At 46.6% G+C, this 16901-nt stretch overlaps 1 non-coding gene across 1 annotated transcript; it reads left to right on the top strand.

Moving 5' to 3' along the window:
- Positions 1–11297: 11297 nt before the first annotated feature.
- On the top strand, positions 11298–11404 carry LOC112936495 (small nucleolar RNA R71). Its single transcript, XR_003238800.1, has one exon. It is a non-coding gene; the product is annotated as a small nucleolar RNA R71 (small nucleolar RNA).
- The last annotated feature ends 5497 nt before the right edge of the window (positions 11405–16901 follow it).

The following is a 16901-nucleotide window of genomic DNA, read 5'->3' as shown; positions in this document are numbered from 1 at the left end:
AACTCTCTAACCGTGGAAGGTGTTAGAGGATTGTAATCAGCAATTATACCCTAGTGGTGCGATCATGAATTCAGTAGGTGTTTGCTTAGTTCAAGGCAACCAATATAAGTTCTAAATACCATCTCAATGTTTCCCAGAAGTTGAAAAAGAAATTGTTCCATACCCGAGTCAGGAAGATACATGAGTCGGGTCCAGAAATAGAAATGTGTAGTCAGCAAGGTATATGGCACAGAATCCCTATTCAACAGATCATCTTTACCGAAGGTATGGAAGCGAAGTTGTTATGATCAAAGAGCAGAAACTCTTGGTAGCATCAAAGTCAGTTTCCAATAGTTGTTCAGATTGCAGTATTTTCCGGAAAACTGTTGTAGGATCTATAGTCCGTCAACCCAGGAAGAGTCAGCAAAGGATGGTCGAAGAAGTGAAATGTCATGCCGTGGGAAGGACCCCTTGAGTTGGATTTGTTAAGTGATCAGTGCTTGTTTCAAGGAATGTCAACTATGCAATCTGTTTAGGCATATGACACCAAAAATCAAGTCAGAAGCAAGACAGTTGTACCAGCAGTTAGAACTGTTTGGGGAAGTAGTCAAGAGTTAGTAAGATCAGGAGCTAAATGAGAATTTCTTTATGTGGAATTTCCTATTAGCAACTGAGGGTTAAGTTCCAAATCTTGCTGGGATGAAAGTGCGTCGTCATTGCTCTATTTTGATGAATCGACGAAGTTTCAGTTTTCGAAGTGAGGGTCTTTGTAAGTCAGAGAAGTGTCGGTTATTTTTTTCAAGGACAATAGTCCAATTGTTCCCAGTCAGGCAAAAGTAAGACTACTCCTTATGAGGGGGGTAGGTCTCGGAGATGAGTTTTGGCTCACCTCATCGCTGTTTTAGTTGAAGGTTCAACCCAGTGCAACAATCCGGGTAGTACTTGAGGAAGCCAGTTGCAAGGTGTCAGCAGAGTTACACCGATCTTAAGTTATCTGATTGAATTCTGAGGTACACCGGTGAGGCCAGGTCAATAGCTCAGCTTTGAGAAGCAGCATTAGGGACGGTTGCAGTTCAGACGAAAGACAGGTCAAGCAGGTTTCCTGGAATTACGTGTCATTCGAGCCAGGACCCGTTCAAGCGGACGTAGGATCAATGAGTTACAAATGCCAGATGCAAGTCTTAGGAACAACTTCACCCTTCTCTAGCCAGCTTGGTGAATTGTCAGGTTATCAAACTGCTAGTATCAACAGTTCAGATCAAGATAAGTAAGTTTCATGAGCAGCCACAGTTCTGGTTGGGTCAGTTCAAGCAGAACCAGTCGGTCCAGTTTTGGCAAAGCAAAGGAACAGAAAGGTCGAATCCAGCCATTTCAATTGTGCAGGTTTGATCAACCAGTCAATCAATTAGTTCGAAGCAGAATGTGGCAGTTCAATGTGCAGATCAGTCAGACCGCTAGCCTACACCAGCTTTCTTTCTAGCCATCCCAGAATCTCGGGACGAGATTCCTGTAAGGGGGGTAGATTTGTAACGCCCCGATTTTCGTTCGGGATTAAAAATCATTTAATAATGCATTACCTAGAAATTAAATAAAAAGTTAAGCAATTTATTCGAGTGAATTAATGGGAGAATTAAATTTTTCCTTAAAAATCATTGGCCGGGAATATTTTGCAATATTCTTTGTGCCCTAAAATACTCTCTGAAATTTCCCGTGAATTTTCGGAGCTCAAGAAATAATTTTCAATAGCACAAAGTTCATTGAACCAATTAGAATAAAAAGAAAAGAAAATAATCTTCCCCTTCCTTCCTTTCGGGCTCGGCCCAAATTCCTCCCCTCCTCCTTCCTAGGCCGGGCTTCCCTTCCTCGGCCCGCTCGGCTCTCTCTCTCTCTCAAGTCTACATTTCCTCCCTAGCCCGTTTTCCCCTCCCCCTCTTTCCGACAGGTGGGCCCCACATGTCATCTCCTACCTCCAGCTCCATCCCCAACCGCCGCCATGGCCGCCAAATCGTCCCACGTCGCCGCCTCTCCCGCGCGACTCCCTCTCCCGCGCGTGCGTGGACGCGGTCGTCGCCCACGTCCGCGCCGTTTCCCCCCACTCTCCCCGCAAAATCCGGCCACGTCGCCGCCTCCCGCATCTCTCTCTCCTCCCACGTTGCCGGCCGGTTTCTACCTCTCTCGGGCTCGATCCCGCCTCCCCTCCCCTATAAAAACATTCCCCGCACCTCCCTCTCCATTTTCCCCTTTCTCCCGAGCCCTCCCGTGCACAAAAACCACCCCGCCACCGTCGCACCTCCCGCCACCGCTCGCCGACGACCCTCCAGCCGGTCGCCACAGCCGCTCCCACCACCGTCGTTCCACGCGACCGCCACCAGCGGCTTCGCCGCGTCGTGCCGCACCCCGGCGTCAGCTCCATTTCCCCTCCCCGCCTCCGAAGCACCGTCGCCACGCGCACCACCTCCTTCCACCGCCGCCGCCGACTCCATCCGCCGCTTGGCGCCGCTCCTAGCCACCCCAAGTCGCGCTGTCGCCGCCGCTCGCTTCGCAGCGCCGAGGAGCACCTCGGCCGCCGCTTTTCACGGCCGGGATCCCGCCGGAACACGGTTCCCCTCGCGCCGGTGAGCATCCGCCGCCCGTTCTCCCCTCCGACCAGCGATTCATGCCGCTGGGAGCCCTCTCTCCCCCTCCTAACCTCTCCCCCATCCTCCCCAGGTCCTTCCGGCCGCCGTCCGCCGGTTCCCGCTCGCGGAACGCCGCCGGGTCGCCGTTCCGCCTTCATCCCGAGGAGCGCCGACGCCGAGCTCCCCCCCCCCGCCTTTCCCTGCCCCTCGTCGCCGCGTCCATGGTGAGCTCCTCCTCTCCCTCCTTGCCTCCTCCTCTGTCTCCCGTGCGCGTTGCCGCGCCGGTGGCCGCCGCCGGCGACCACCAGGCCGTGCGCCGCTGCCGTTAGGTCGGCCGGCCGGCTTGCCACCGCCCCGCTCGCCTGGGCCGCCCGGATCCCCTTGCCGCGCCTCACCGCCGCTCTCTCGCGTGCACCGGCCGTCGCCGCAGGAGGCCGCGCCGCCGCGAGCCGTCGCTCGGCCGGGCCAGCCTGAGCCGTGCCCGTGCTCAGCCGCGCCACCCCGTGGTCCCGGTCCACGGTGGACCGATTCCCTTGACCCGCTGACGTGTGGGGCCCGCCTGTCGGCGCCGGCCTCTTTGATGACGTCAGCGCTTAAGCTATTTCCTTTGAGAAAATAAATAATAATTGCACAATAAATCGAGTTTAATTCTAGAAATTCATTTAAATGGCTCAAAACTTCTAAAATTCATACCTAATTCATTCGAACTCCGAATTGAGCCATTCAACTTGCAAAATTCATCTAAAATTGAGCTCTACATGTTTGTTTAGTTTTTATGTACTGTTTTCTTGGTTTTTATTATAGTTTTTCCTCGTTTTGCATGCCAGCGTGTAGAATCCGTCGTTTCGGAAGTCCGCGGTCGCGAGGAAAAGAGTTCGGAAAATCAAAGTGAAGAAGCAAGGCAAGTCACACATTCCCCTTGAGCATGTTGATCCCAATTTACAAATGTTTTACTGTTTGCAAATAAATATGCATGTTTTGCTAATTACATGGGGTCAGGGTTTTACCTATCTGCTCGCTTGTGCCATGTTTACTTGATATCTGTCCTTTGTCAACCATGGGTAATAAATCGCCTAGCTTATGTTACTTTGATGACCTAGCTAGAACTATATGCTTAGCCATGCTTAATTACCACTAGCTCAGTCGATGGGATAATTGCAGTATTAGACATTCTAGTATCTTGTTGAGCTGCGTGCTCGAGACATCTGGCCATGCTTCATGGTCGTAATTATCCAACTAAAATGCGACTGAATGGTGGGCTGTGGGTGCATGGTTTTGCTAGTCGCACCCATGGCAATTAAGGACCGGTTCGCGGGATGCCCAGGAAGAACTTATCGTACTTACCACAAGCCAGCGTGGGCAACGGTTGGGCTTGTAGTGTAGCTTTCCTCTAGCTGACGCATCCAGGCAAGGGTGGGCGTGATGGAGCGGGGCGGGCCCTGCGACGGCCTCTGTCACTTCCGGATTCACCTAGGCACGAGAGGGGACTACCCGTCGCCCGCTGGGGACGGGGGTGAAACCTGAGGTGTGGTGTGCTTGGCTAGAGGGGGTTATGCGAAGGGTCCTGTCACGGCCTCTTTCCGGTATGTCGTGGTGGCATGTCGGCGCACGGTAACGTGTCATGGGGCTGTGTCTTGTGGGTACAGTTGTACACCTCTGATCAGAGTAAAACTATTCGAATAACCGTGCCCGCGGTTATGGGCGGTCGACCAGATTCACCGTGATTAGTCTCACACTTAATAAATCGACCCAATACACTGTAGTTCATGTGGGTTGGTTGGGCCTGTTCAACGTGGTGTAGCGTTGATCAGTGGAGATTTAATGTTACTCTAATTACTCAACAGTTTTACTGTTTTGCTCAATAAAATGTTTTACAACCGCCTTTATGCAAATAGCCACAAACCATCCTTGTATCCCCTTGCATGTCTGCATCGTTGGTGTGGCTTGCTGAGTACGGTGGTTGTACTCAGCCTTGCTATTATTCCCCCTTTTCAGAAGTGTAGTGCTTCTGAGCTGAAGATGAAGTTAGAGGACCAAGGCTCAGACCACAGTTGAGTTTTGCCTGTGGAGTGGAGCTGAAGCCCCGCTAGGATCGCCTTTTTCCGCTGCTACTGCTTTCGTTTCGGTGCGAGGACTAAGTGCCTCTTTTGTAAGTATTTTACGCTTTATTTACGTTTGGAACTGTATATTACTTGTCGTTTTGTGTACCCTGGCTGGTCCTGGACAGGGATTTAATACACAAAATAGTCTGGAAATTTGGGCTAAATTTCTGGGCGTGACACAACCGGGGCTAAATACGGAGGAATACCCTCCCCAGGGAATTAACGTAGGATTATATACCAGCGCAGAGGAATACCCGTACTGAGCTGTCACCATCAGCGGCCCACCTCTCATCCGCAATATATAACCCTAAATAATGATATCCCGTAATCTAGACACCACGCCTAAACTACCAGATACTACTCTAATATCATCGTCATGACATAGAGTAATTGCATAAGCAAACATTATACCCACACCAAAGCATCTCCCAGATAGGCTAGCCGTATATTCAGTATAACATGAACATAATGTAAAATAGGTATTCATATACTCGGAAAGTATTTCAATACCATAAATATATTTAGAAGAGTATTCTAATAAAAGTACAAAGCTTACAAAAGAGAAGAGAAAAGCTACTAGAGCCATACCCGAACTCTTCCGAAGGCTTCCAGACTCCTGATTTCTACTCTATTCCTATTCCACCAGCAGGATACTACTAAACGAAACTTGAGAGAAATGAGAGAGCTATTGCTTGAGGTGTGTGTTGAAGTGAAGAGAGTGAACTCCTTAAATAGGCAGGTAATGACGGTTATGGCGGTTGGAAAGGTCGGTAATACCCTCCAACCGCCATAGGGAGTGAATCTCCACCATTCCCTCAAAACCCTGCATCCATTGGCGCTGGCAGAGGCTGAACCAGGGACCGGCCCAACCAGCCCACATTTTGGCTGGTGGCCTCCTCCACTGCTTCACTTCGTAGACTTGTGAATTTTGGCCTAATTCATCGTGTGAATTTTGGCCTAATTCATCGTGTCAATTCTGCGTCCTTGGTCCATTCATTCATAAGTCTGATTCTCGACATCGTCCGATTGATTTATCTTCTATGTTGATGTCGATTCTCCTCCACTTTAGTGTCATTCTCTGCAAAAGATTAGTATACCTACTACTAGTGGAATATTATTATTCTAACATATTTATGCATTGCAAGTATCACTAGTTCTCCTCTATTTTGGTAATAGTGATGGTCGAAACTGATCGATAACGACCGTCTACAAAACCCCCCAACCATGAACCTTTGCTCGTCCTGAGTGAAGGACGAAAGGGAACAAAGACTTGGTTGTTGATCAGGAGTTGCTACTATGCTGCATATCTCAAAGATACAGGTGCGAGGTATATGTACTCTCTCTCAGATTAAATAATCTTTGGCACGGTGGCTTACCCTTACCCACGAGACACTGCTTCTCCTTGCCTTGGGCGGTTGAAAGACAGAACAGCAATTTCGAGTACCAATCACTCCATCTTTCTTCAACTCTTATTCTGGAAGTTTTCAAACGATTTTGCAAAAGAAAACCAAGTTCCTCAAATGATTCACTCAGTCTCTCCAAGTGTATCAATTTGAATTCCTCACCAAATTGTTGCCTATTTTATTCGTACTCTAAGGTTTGATATGTGGAGCTTGGTAGGGATCAAACATGGCATACTTGCATTCACATTTATCACTAAGTCAAAAACTTAGACTAGAGCAGATAACTAAACATACTCAAGATCAAGATCATGCAAAATGTGTGTGTGGTATATGAGGAAAAAGAAAAAAAAATGTTTCTCCTTTGTGCTTACTTCCTTCTCCCAAAATCCTTCTTTTATTGATTAGGAGAGAGCATGGCTACCATTCTCTTTTTTTTTCTTTTTTTTTTCAACATCATGCTCATGCTTGACGGAGCATAACTTTTTTTTCATAACCATGCCTTTCCCTCCTTTTTTTTTCAAAAGGACTTCTCTTTGTAGGAGAAGAAAGCACATGAAAGCATGGAGAATTTATTTTGGTGGTAAAATGGGAATGGAATGAAATAGTGCTTAGCTCCCAGTGTAGGAGTTTAGCATGTGCATAAATGTGGGTGTATGATTTTGATCATAGAGCATGAGAAGTATCTACACAAATCACAAGAGTTTGACAAAATTCAATGGAATGGCAAGTAACCAAAATGTATATGGTTTAATTATGATAGCACATTTTTGGCTCTGGTAGGAATTTATATCAAATGAGGAACTTTCAAACTTATTATTTTGAAAAACAAAACATCTGGAATTCAAGTCGAACTAGGATCAGGATCATAGTAACTCTTATTTACTATCTCATATCTTACAACAACCTAGACTTAGATAAGCAAGTGCAGCCCATTTACCTCAGGTTCCTGGATAATTGTTGGCTACTTATATTTAACTTTTGAGAAAGTATTTACCAAGAACCCATATATCAGAGATATATAACAGAGAAACTATTCATCATTTCAACAAAGAGAACTAGCTTATCTTACCTAGCATGACTCAAACATATCCTATCTTTTTGGTATTTTCTATTTTGCAAACTTTTATGTTGTTTTCATTTTTATAAGATGCATTTGGAAAGCAAATATGCAATTGAACGGGAAATATGTAATGTGATACAAGTTACCTTAGTAGGGGGAACGATGTCTCCCCCCCCCCCCAAGCTTGGCTTTCGCTCAGGGTCCTTGATAAGGATTGAACCCCTAAAAACGAAAGTACGCCTGAAGGTCATTATGCTGTTGCTGCATCATGTTGTTGATGTTGGCGAACTAAGCATTAGCAGATTGTTGCCATTCTTGCATTTAAGCTATGTGTTCCGTGAGGTTGTACTGGATCTCCCCTGTCTGCATATCAAGGGTGTCCATTCTCCTAGTGATTTCACCCAAGTCCCAACGAGAGGAACTCGAGCGCCATTCACTTGGAGATGGAGGCACACCACTTGACCTAGGAGGTTGATTGTCCCCCCCCATTGGATATCATGAGGCGCATGCCACCGGTCCTCACTGGCACTTGCCCAGGTTGAGACTCCGATGCTATGGCGTGGAGCTTGGGTCCATCCGGGTGCATCCCCAGTTGGTGCCCAACCTGCCTCATACATCTGCACGGGTGTCGAGGATGATGAACTTTCTAGTTCGTTTCTTGTCATGTTGCACGTCTCCCTGTATGTTCCACCTGCACGAGATTCTTCTATGGTTTGCAGGGGAATGGTTAGTTCATGGCAGTTGTACAAATGATACCCTGCATTTGGCAACGGGATTTCATTTGTACAACTGGGGAAAAAGTATATCAAAGATCCATCTACTCCATGTTTCAGAATATGCCTTGCACTAGATAAGCATCAATATGCGGACGAGCGGCTGAGATAAAAGCAATTTGGTCGCTAACGACCCCTAGCCCTTTTGCTATCCGAGTAATCAGAGAAGTGCACTCAACAGGAGCAGAGAACATTATACTTTCTAACCATTGCCTTATCATACAATTCAATTTTGATCTTTCTAACCATGGCAAACATGATAATCAATTTATCTCCCCTAATGGGTCTCAGATCACCTCTAGGAAACAAAGTCATAGCAATCCATTTGTGCATGAGCCTAAGTGTAGGATTATGAATGTCATTCGTCCTATGTTTCTTGCAAATTGGAGCACCAGAAATGTGTTCCCAAAACCTATTTTTCTCGAACCCAGAAATTCCTTTCTGCATATCGATCTTATAGGAATCGTGAAAACCAAGAAGTGTACTTAAGCCTTTCCATGTAAGTGTGTACTCCTTATGGAAAAAGCGAAAGAAAATTCCATCTTCTATTTCTTTCAAAGTGCACAGGAATTGCAAAGTAAGCAAACGAGAACCGGGCTCATCTACCACAGCAAATCTCTGCCAACCAACAGCTTTCCAAATAGAACGAAATTCAACATCCATACCTATCTTTTTCAGCAGCTCTGATGAGTATTCTCGTGTGTGAGCATACTCCCGGTCGCTCAGCATGTAGTAGGCTTGTCTCTCCTGATCACTGACAAGGTCGAGGTCGGTGTCGTTCAGGAGTCGTCGCGGAGCTTCGGCGCCTTCCATTGAGACATCGGCTGATGAACGAGTACTAGACTCGTCATGATGACTTAGTGAAGAGCCAGACCCTTTGAACAGACGAGACAGTCGCCTCCTCATTCTACACAATGGAGCAAGAACGGACTAACCCGGCGGGGGTTAGGAATGACAAGAATTTCATCCGCCGGTTAGTTTTACCAAAGCAACTTGTATATATGCAACTAAATATTTGAATTTGAGGGAAACTATCAAAGCTTGAATGAACTTGAGAGCAAACTTTGGAGAGGGAATGAAAATGTGTTGAAATGGGGTGAAGTCCCCTCTCCCAGCCGGTTGGCTTAAGTAGCGCACCCACAACGGTCACAACTGACCCATGGGGCCCACTAGCCGTTGCCTCAAAGGAAGAGGCAGCCGACCGTTGGCCTGGCCGGTTCGGCCGAACCAGGGTGTTCGGCCGAACCCCTGGTGGGCCCAATCGCCCCCACTTTCGGCCGTTGGAATCCAACGGTCAGTGTGGTCGTAGCACAGCGAATTTTCACTGAAAATTTTATTTTGGTTTGTTCTCTAACAAAAAAAATTCATTTGAAGAATTTCCTCATAATTCAAAAATCCTAAATGCAAATTTGAAATTCAAACATGCGGTGATGCAAAAATTCAAATTGTTGAAAGCAAATATGCGGATACATACCAATTTACCTGTTGGTGAAGGTCGCGTCATTTAAAGTCCAATGTGCAAGACCGTACCTCCTTCTGATTTAGTTCACGGATTTTCTACCCATCTCCGGAGGTGATGGAGTGAGCGTCTTTTGCTTCTCCCTCCACACTTTCTTTGGTTTTGGTGCGGACGGCGGCTTTTTCTGAGTCGGCTGCTCTAGCTTTTTGGCCGGTATTGGGCATTTTACCGGCGTCTTCCAATAACGGTTCCTGGGAATCGTTGTTTCCTTCTCTAGGAAATTCTGCATGAACTTCACCAGGCTGTCCGTCTTGGGTGGCTCCACCTCGACCATTTGAATATTCTGTGGGTTCGGCCCGTACTTCATTCTGACCATAGAGCACTGTTCCGTCCTCGGTTGAAACTCAAACTTTTCCTCCTTCCCGTTGATGTGGAAACGGATACTCCCAGTTCCCACATCAATGTTGGCTCTCGCGGTGCTAAGGAACGGACGCCCCAGGATGAGCGGCGTCTCTTTTCCCGTGTCCATATCCAGCACCACGAAGTCAACTGGGGTGAAGAAATCCCGTATCTTGACTGGCACATCCTCCGCTATCCCCGCCGGGTAACGGACTGATGAATCAGCCAGTTGGAGGCACATCGGTGTTGGTGCCAACACCGTGAAGTTGAGCCTGTCGAAGACATCTTTTGGCATGATGCTGACACTGGCTCCCAGGTCGCACAAGGCCTGGTCGAATTGTTGTGCCACGATTGAGTAGGTGATCGTAGGACACCCCGGATCTTTCTTCTTTTTCGGGAGCTTGTGGAGTATCAGGTTACTGCAGTGCTCCGTCAGCTTGACCACCTCCATTGTTGGGAGCGGTCTCTTGTTGTTGAGTATGTCCTTGAGATAACGGGCGTATGTTGGCACTTGCATGGCCTCCAACAACGGCACGTTGATGTGGATCTTCTGGATTACTTCAACAAAACGAGCGAATTGCTCGTCTACTGACGGTTTCCTAAGCCGTTGAGGAAACGGCAGCAACCGTGTGTCGTAGTACTCCTGCGGCAGAGTCTTTTCTGGCTGAACCTCTTTGTCAGCCGAGTCATTAGATGACGCTTCTTTTGACATCCCATTGGTTCCTGCAGGGTTAGGATATGGCGGATCACGAGGGACTTACCTCCCCTCGTCGTGATCACCTTAACATTTTCACCTGAGGGGTCGGGTTGCCCCGGGATCCTCCTAGTTTCATTTGCAGGGACTAAGGATGCAACCTGAGCTAACTGGGTCTCTATCATTTTATTAAAGCTCAGCTGATTTTGAAAAGCAGAAGCAAAGCCATCTAGTTTGACATTGATGTTTTCTAGGACCTTTTCATTAGCAGCAAGCTTTTTGCTTAATGCATCAGTAGTTTTAGCTTGCGCAAAAACGAGATCCTTCAAGGAGGGCTGGTTAGAAAAGTTACAGTTATTGTTACCTCCTTGATAATATGGGCGTGGTTGGTTCCACCCCTGACCTCCTTGTGGACAGTACCCGTTGTTGTTGCCCATGTACATCGCCTCCTCACGGGTTTTCTGGCAGTCATTCCCAGAATGATCCGTGTTGCTGCAGACCTCACACGTGACATGAGAGTCCAAGGCCTTGACGGTGCCTTGTGACCTTTTCTTGTGGTCGTCCAAGCGTTTCATGAGGAGGTCCAGCTTGGCAGCAAGTAATTCCGTCTCCTTGATGGTGTGCATGCCTCGCTGTCGGGTCTGGAGTCGTTTCTCTCTCCAACCCATATTGGAAACCATCTTCTATATTAGTTCAACGGCTCCTTGAACCGTTTTAGAGAAGAAGGCTCCTCCAGCTACCGTGTCCAGGTGATCGCGGGAGATTGGGGTGAGTCCATTGTAAAAATTCTGCAGGATCAACCAGTTATCCATCCCATGATGAGGATAGGTGGCCACGTACTCCTGTAGTCATTCCCATGCTTCTAGAATGGACTCGTCCCTTGTCTGCTGGCAACTGGAAATCCTTCCACGAAGGGCATTGGTTTTGCCCATCAGGAAGAATTTCGAGAGGAATGCCGTAGAGCATTTGTCCCAGGTGTTGACATGATGCGAACCCGCTAGGGTTTGTGGCCCGATCTTTCGATGAGAGGTAAGGGATAACTCGATTAGATGAAGTCGACGTTCACGGCCCGACTACAACTGTCCAAAGACGCTGCGCCTTAGCAACCGATACACCGTCTCCAATGGTCGCCGCGAACTTGTGGTACGCGTCAACCCGGCCATGAGGGCACTCATCCTGCAAGCAATCGAAGAACAAGCAAGAACAAGTAGGACAAGCACTGAGATTGCTAGATAAAGATGAAAGTTTCACTATCAAACACAATATGGTGGGGTTCCGATTACAGGCAGACGGGCGGTTTAGCCAACACGCGCGCTGCGAGCCGGTAGCAAGAAGCTATCTCTATCATCAAAACTCGCCTGTTCTTGGCGGCGACTAGAGGTATAAAAAGAGGGGAAGAACGATCATAGGGTCGTGCTCCAACCCTAGGACGCGCCCCTAATGGGCCCAACATGGATACACAGCCCATTGGGCCAAAAGAGGTGACGCAGCACCATGGACAGAAAATAGTCGGGAGTAAAATGACAATTGCGGCCGCTCCAGAACAGATATGGACATGTGGCTGGATCCATTTGAAAGTAGACTTGATAAGCTTTCCATGAAGTACTTGCACGCCCAAATCGGAGTTCGCATGAAGTCGTGGCGGCCGTTAGAAGTTGGCGCTGCCCTGCAGTCCGAATCCACCCCGCGCGAATCCTCTTCCCTTTGGATCCTCTCCATCGTTCCTGAGTAAAACACGAGTGCACGCGTCTCCGAGGTATAAAGACGAGGAATATGAACTCAAGAAAGAACTCACCTGATAATTTAGTTGACGTGCACGAGCGCGGGTAATAGGACCATCATGCTGTATATGGGGGGACGTGGATGTATCGATGGTGTTGATGTCCTCATCATCCTCCCCTTCTTGCATTTGAGTCGTCCTCGACTCAAGCTCATCTTCTTCTCCCAAATACGGCTGCAAATCTGCAACGTTAAATGTGGGACTAACCCCGAAATCTGCAGGCAAATCAATCTTATATGCATTCTCATTAATCTTTGCTAACACTTTAAATGGTCCATCAGCTCTAGGCATCAATTTAGACTTTCTCAAATCAGGAAATCGTTCTTTTCGCAAATGCAACCAAACCAAATCTCCAGGTTCAAAATTCAATTCCCTTCTACCTTTGTCACTAGCAAACTTATACTTAGCATTCATGCGCTCTATGTTTTCTTTAGTTGTCTCATGCAGTTTTAACATCAACTCAGCACGTTGCTTAGCATCAAAATTCAGTTTTTCAGAAGATGGTAAAGGCATCAAATCAATTGGAGCACGAGGCAACAAACCATACACAATCTGAAATGGGCACATTTTTGTAGTAGAATGCAAGGAACGATTATAAGCAAATTCAATATGAGGCAAGCATTCTTCCCACATCTTGATATTTTTCTTCAAAACAGGCCTAAGCATAGTAGACAAGGTTCTATTCACCACTTCAGTTTGTCCATCAGTTTGGGGATGACAAGTAGTAGAAAACAAAAGTTTAGTCCCCAATTTAGCCCACAAAGTTCTCCAAAAATGGCTAAGAAATTTTGTGTCACGATCAGAAACAATTGTGTTTGGCACACCATGCAAGAGAACAATTTCTCGAAAGAACAAATCAGCGATATGAGAAGCATCATCAGTTTTATGACATGGTATGAAATGTGCCATTTTAGAAAATTGATCCACAACCACAAAAATGCTATCACGCCCCCTCTTGGTCCTAGGCAATCCTAACACAAAATCCATTGAAATATCTTCCCAAGGAACAGTAGGAACAGGAAGAGGCATATACAAACCATGTGGATGTAAGCGTGACTTAGCCTTTTGACATGTAGCGCAGCGAGCAACGAACCTGCCAACATCTCTTCGCATATGTGGCCAAAAGAAATGACTAGCAAGGATGTCATGTGTCTTCTTGGCACCAAAATGTCCCATCAAACCGCCTCCATGCGCTTCCTGCAACAACAACAAGCGAACGGAGCTAGCTGGAATGCATAGCTTGTTAGCTCTGAAAACAAACCCATCATTGATGACGAATTTGTTCCATGTTCTTCCATCCTTACAATGCAGCAACACATCATTAAAATCAGCATCATGCGCATATTGGTCTTTGATTGTTTCCAGGCCAAAAATCTTGTAGTCAAGTTGTGTCAACAAAGTGTATCTCCTAGACAAAGCATCAGCAATGATGTTCTCCTTCCCTTTCTTGTGTTTGATAACATAAGGAAAAGATTCAATAAATTCAACCCATTTAGCATGTCTACGGTTCAGCTTCCCTTGACTACGAATATGCTTCAAAGACTCATGATCAGAATGTATGACAAATTCCTTGGGCCACAAAAAATGCTGCCATGTTTCTAAAGTTCGCACAAGAGCATACAATTCCTTATCATAAGTAGAATAATTCAGAACAGGCCCACTCAACTTTTCACTAAAATATGCAACAGGTTTTCCTTCTTGTAGCAAAACACCACCCAATCCAATCCCACTAGCATCACATTCAAGTTCAAAAGTCTTATTAAAATCGGGAAGTTGGAGGAGAGGTGCATGGGTCAACTTATCTTTCAACATGTGGAAGGCGTTCCCTTGTGATGTGCCCCAAGTGAAAGGCACTCCCTTCTTTGTAAGCGCATTCAATGGTGCAGCAATGGTGCTGAAATCCTGCACAAAGCGGCGATAGAACCCCGCGAGTCCTAGAAAGCTCCGCACTTGTGAGACCGTTTTAGGAGTCGGCCAACTCTGAATTGCCTCAACCTTGGCTTGATCAACCTCAATCCCCTGCGGAGTTACAACATAGCCAAGAAAAGAAACTCGATCTGTGCAAAAGGTGCACTTCTCAAGGTTACCAAATAAACGTGCATCACGAAGAGCATTAAAAACAGCACGTAAATGATTAAAATGTTCACCCATAGACTTGCTGTAAATCAAGATATCATCAAAGTAGACCACCACAAATTTTCCAATGAAAGGAGTTACAACTTTTTTTTTATTTTTTTTTTTGATATTTTTTTCACAACCAGGAGCACACTAGAACCAACCACAGAAAATCTTATCTCAAACGGACAAAGTATGAAGCTTGTAGAATTTTTTCAAAGTTCTATGCGAATAGGTCCCGAAGCTTCTCGCCACAAAAACAGAATTTTGCAAGAGGAATTTGGCGATTTTAAATTTGCCAAAGCTGGGGAGAATCGGATGTAACTTTTTTTGTAGATGCCCGTGGATATATTATAAGCCTAATTTCGAGTCCGTATGAAAAAGATATGACTGTTTTAAGGAAGGTCACTCGAATCAGGGTTCTATTTCCTTTCTAGTGGCGGCAGGATACAAGGCAACTAACAAAAGCTATCGGCAACAGATCAAACACAAATATAAAGTGATTTGGTGGGTGACTGCGACGGTGGTGACGGTGGTGATGACGGCAAAATTGATGAAGGTGGCGATGTGCGGTGGTGGCAAGAACTCGAAACTCTAATCGCCTAACACTAAGACCAGCAAATTAACACAACCGATGCAATCGAAAACTCAACAAGCCTTAACTAAGCAGTACTAGTGAAAAGGCACAATGGTCTATAGGATCATGGAAAAACTAATCTACTATTTTTTTGTTGGTCTTTTCTGGACTATAGGAAAAAAAAATTAATGACGAAGGGAAGGGTAAATTCACTCACCGATGAACCACGCTCTGATACCACCTGATGCGAACCCGCTAGGGTTTGTGGCCCGATCTTTCGATGAGAGGTAAGGGATAACTCGATTAGATGAAGTCGACGTTCACGGCCCGACTACAACTGTCCAAAGACGCTGCGCCTTAGCAACCGATACACCGTCTCCAATGGTCGCCGCGAACTTGTGGTGCGCGTCAACCCGGCCACGAGGGCACTCGTCCTGCAAGCAATCGAAGAACAAGCAAGAACAAGTAGGATAAGCACTGAGATTGCTAGATAAAGATGAAAGTTTCACTATCAAACACAATATGGTGGGGTTCCGATTACAGGCAGACGGGCGGTTTAGCCAACACGCGCGCTGCGAGCCGGTAGCAAGAAGCTATCTCTATCATCAAAACCCGCCTGTTCTTGGCGGCGACTAGAGGTATAAAAAGAGGGGAAGAACGACCATAGGGTCGTGCTCCAACCCTAGGACGCGCCCCTAATGGGCCCAATATGGATACACAGCCCATTGGGCCAAAAGAGGTGACGCAGCACCATGGACAGAAAATAGTCGGGAATAAAATGACAATTGCGGCCGCTCCAGAACAGATATGGACATGTGGCTGGATCCATTTGAAAGTAGACTTGATAAGCTTTCCATGAAGTACTTGCACGCCCAAATCGGAGTTCGCATGAAGTCGTGGCGGCCGTCAGAAGTTGGCGCTGCCCTGCAGTCCGAATCCACCCCGCGCGAATCCTCTTCCCTTTGGATCCTCTCCATCGTTCCTGAGTAAAACACGAGTGCACGCGTCTCCGAGGTATAAAGATGAGGAATATGAACTCAAGAAAGAACTCACCTGATAATTTAGTTGACGTGCACGAGCGCGGGTAATAGGACCATCATGCTGTATATGGGTGGACGTGGATGTATCGATGGTGTTGATGTCCTCATCATGACAGCAGCACGGTTGGCATAAAACCACTGCTTCGCTCTCTCCAAAAGTGAGAACGGAAACAGCCGCAGCCTGACGGCGTTGGGACTAACGCCCTTGATGGTGTACGTACTATAGATCTCCAGGAACTGTTGCAGATGAGCATTGGCATCCTCATTAGGCTTGCCACAGAACGGGCTAGCCTGCGCCATTGTGATAAGGCTGGACTTTAAGTCGAAATCCACGTCCCCTATGTTGACCTGCGGCCCAATGGCCACATTGTCAGCATAGGGAGCAGCGAACTCGCGAACAGTCTTGCTGGCCATAGTCTTGAAGGTCGGTGGCGCTGGTACGGCTGGTTTCTCTGTCGGTAGAGTTTTCTGCAGAGCAACGACTCGCGGTCTGATGCTCCGGAAGAAAGCTTTTGGATTTTCTTTGAAGTTTTCCGGCATATTGAAACCAGTCATGCACTACCCTGTTTCCACAACAAAAAGTGAAAACAACCAAGGTTAGTCTGCAAAGGAAAATGATTACACAAAGGTAAATATAAAGTATTAGTTCAAGTAATCTCTATTATGAATCTTCCCCGGCAACGGTGCTAGAAATGCTTGTTGGTATTTTTTAACGACATTACTAGAAATATAATTCTCAGCAATGCCGCTGAAATACTTCTGGTATATTATGGTTACAGAGTTCATCCGCAAGTGCACGGATATACCATTGTAGCATTTCACCTGAGAGTATTCCAAGGGTATTGTATTTATTTTATCCCGTGGGAAGATCATGTAGAGAGAAGTCAACTAATAATTTATAT

Source organism: Oryza sativa, chromosome 9 (genome assembly GCF_034140825.1).
Source record: "Oryza sativa Japonica Group chromosome 9, ASM3414082v1".
Classification (NCBI taxonomy): Eukaryota; Viridiplantae; Streptophyta; class Magnoliopsida; order Poales; family Poaceae; genus Oryza; species Oryza sativa.
The sequence above is the reverse complement of the archived record's forward strand: the minus strand, read 5'-3'. Positions and strand labels throughout refer to the sequence as shown.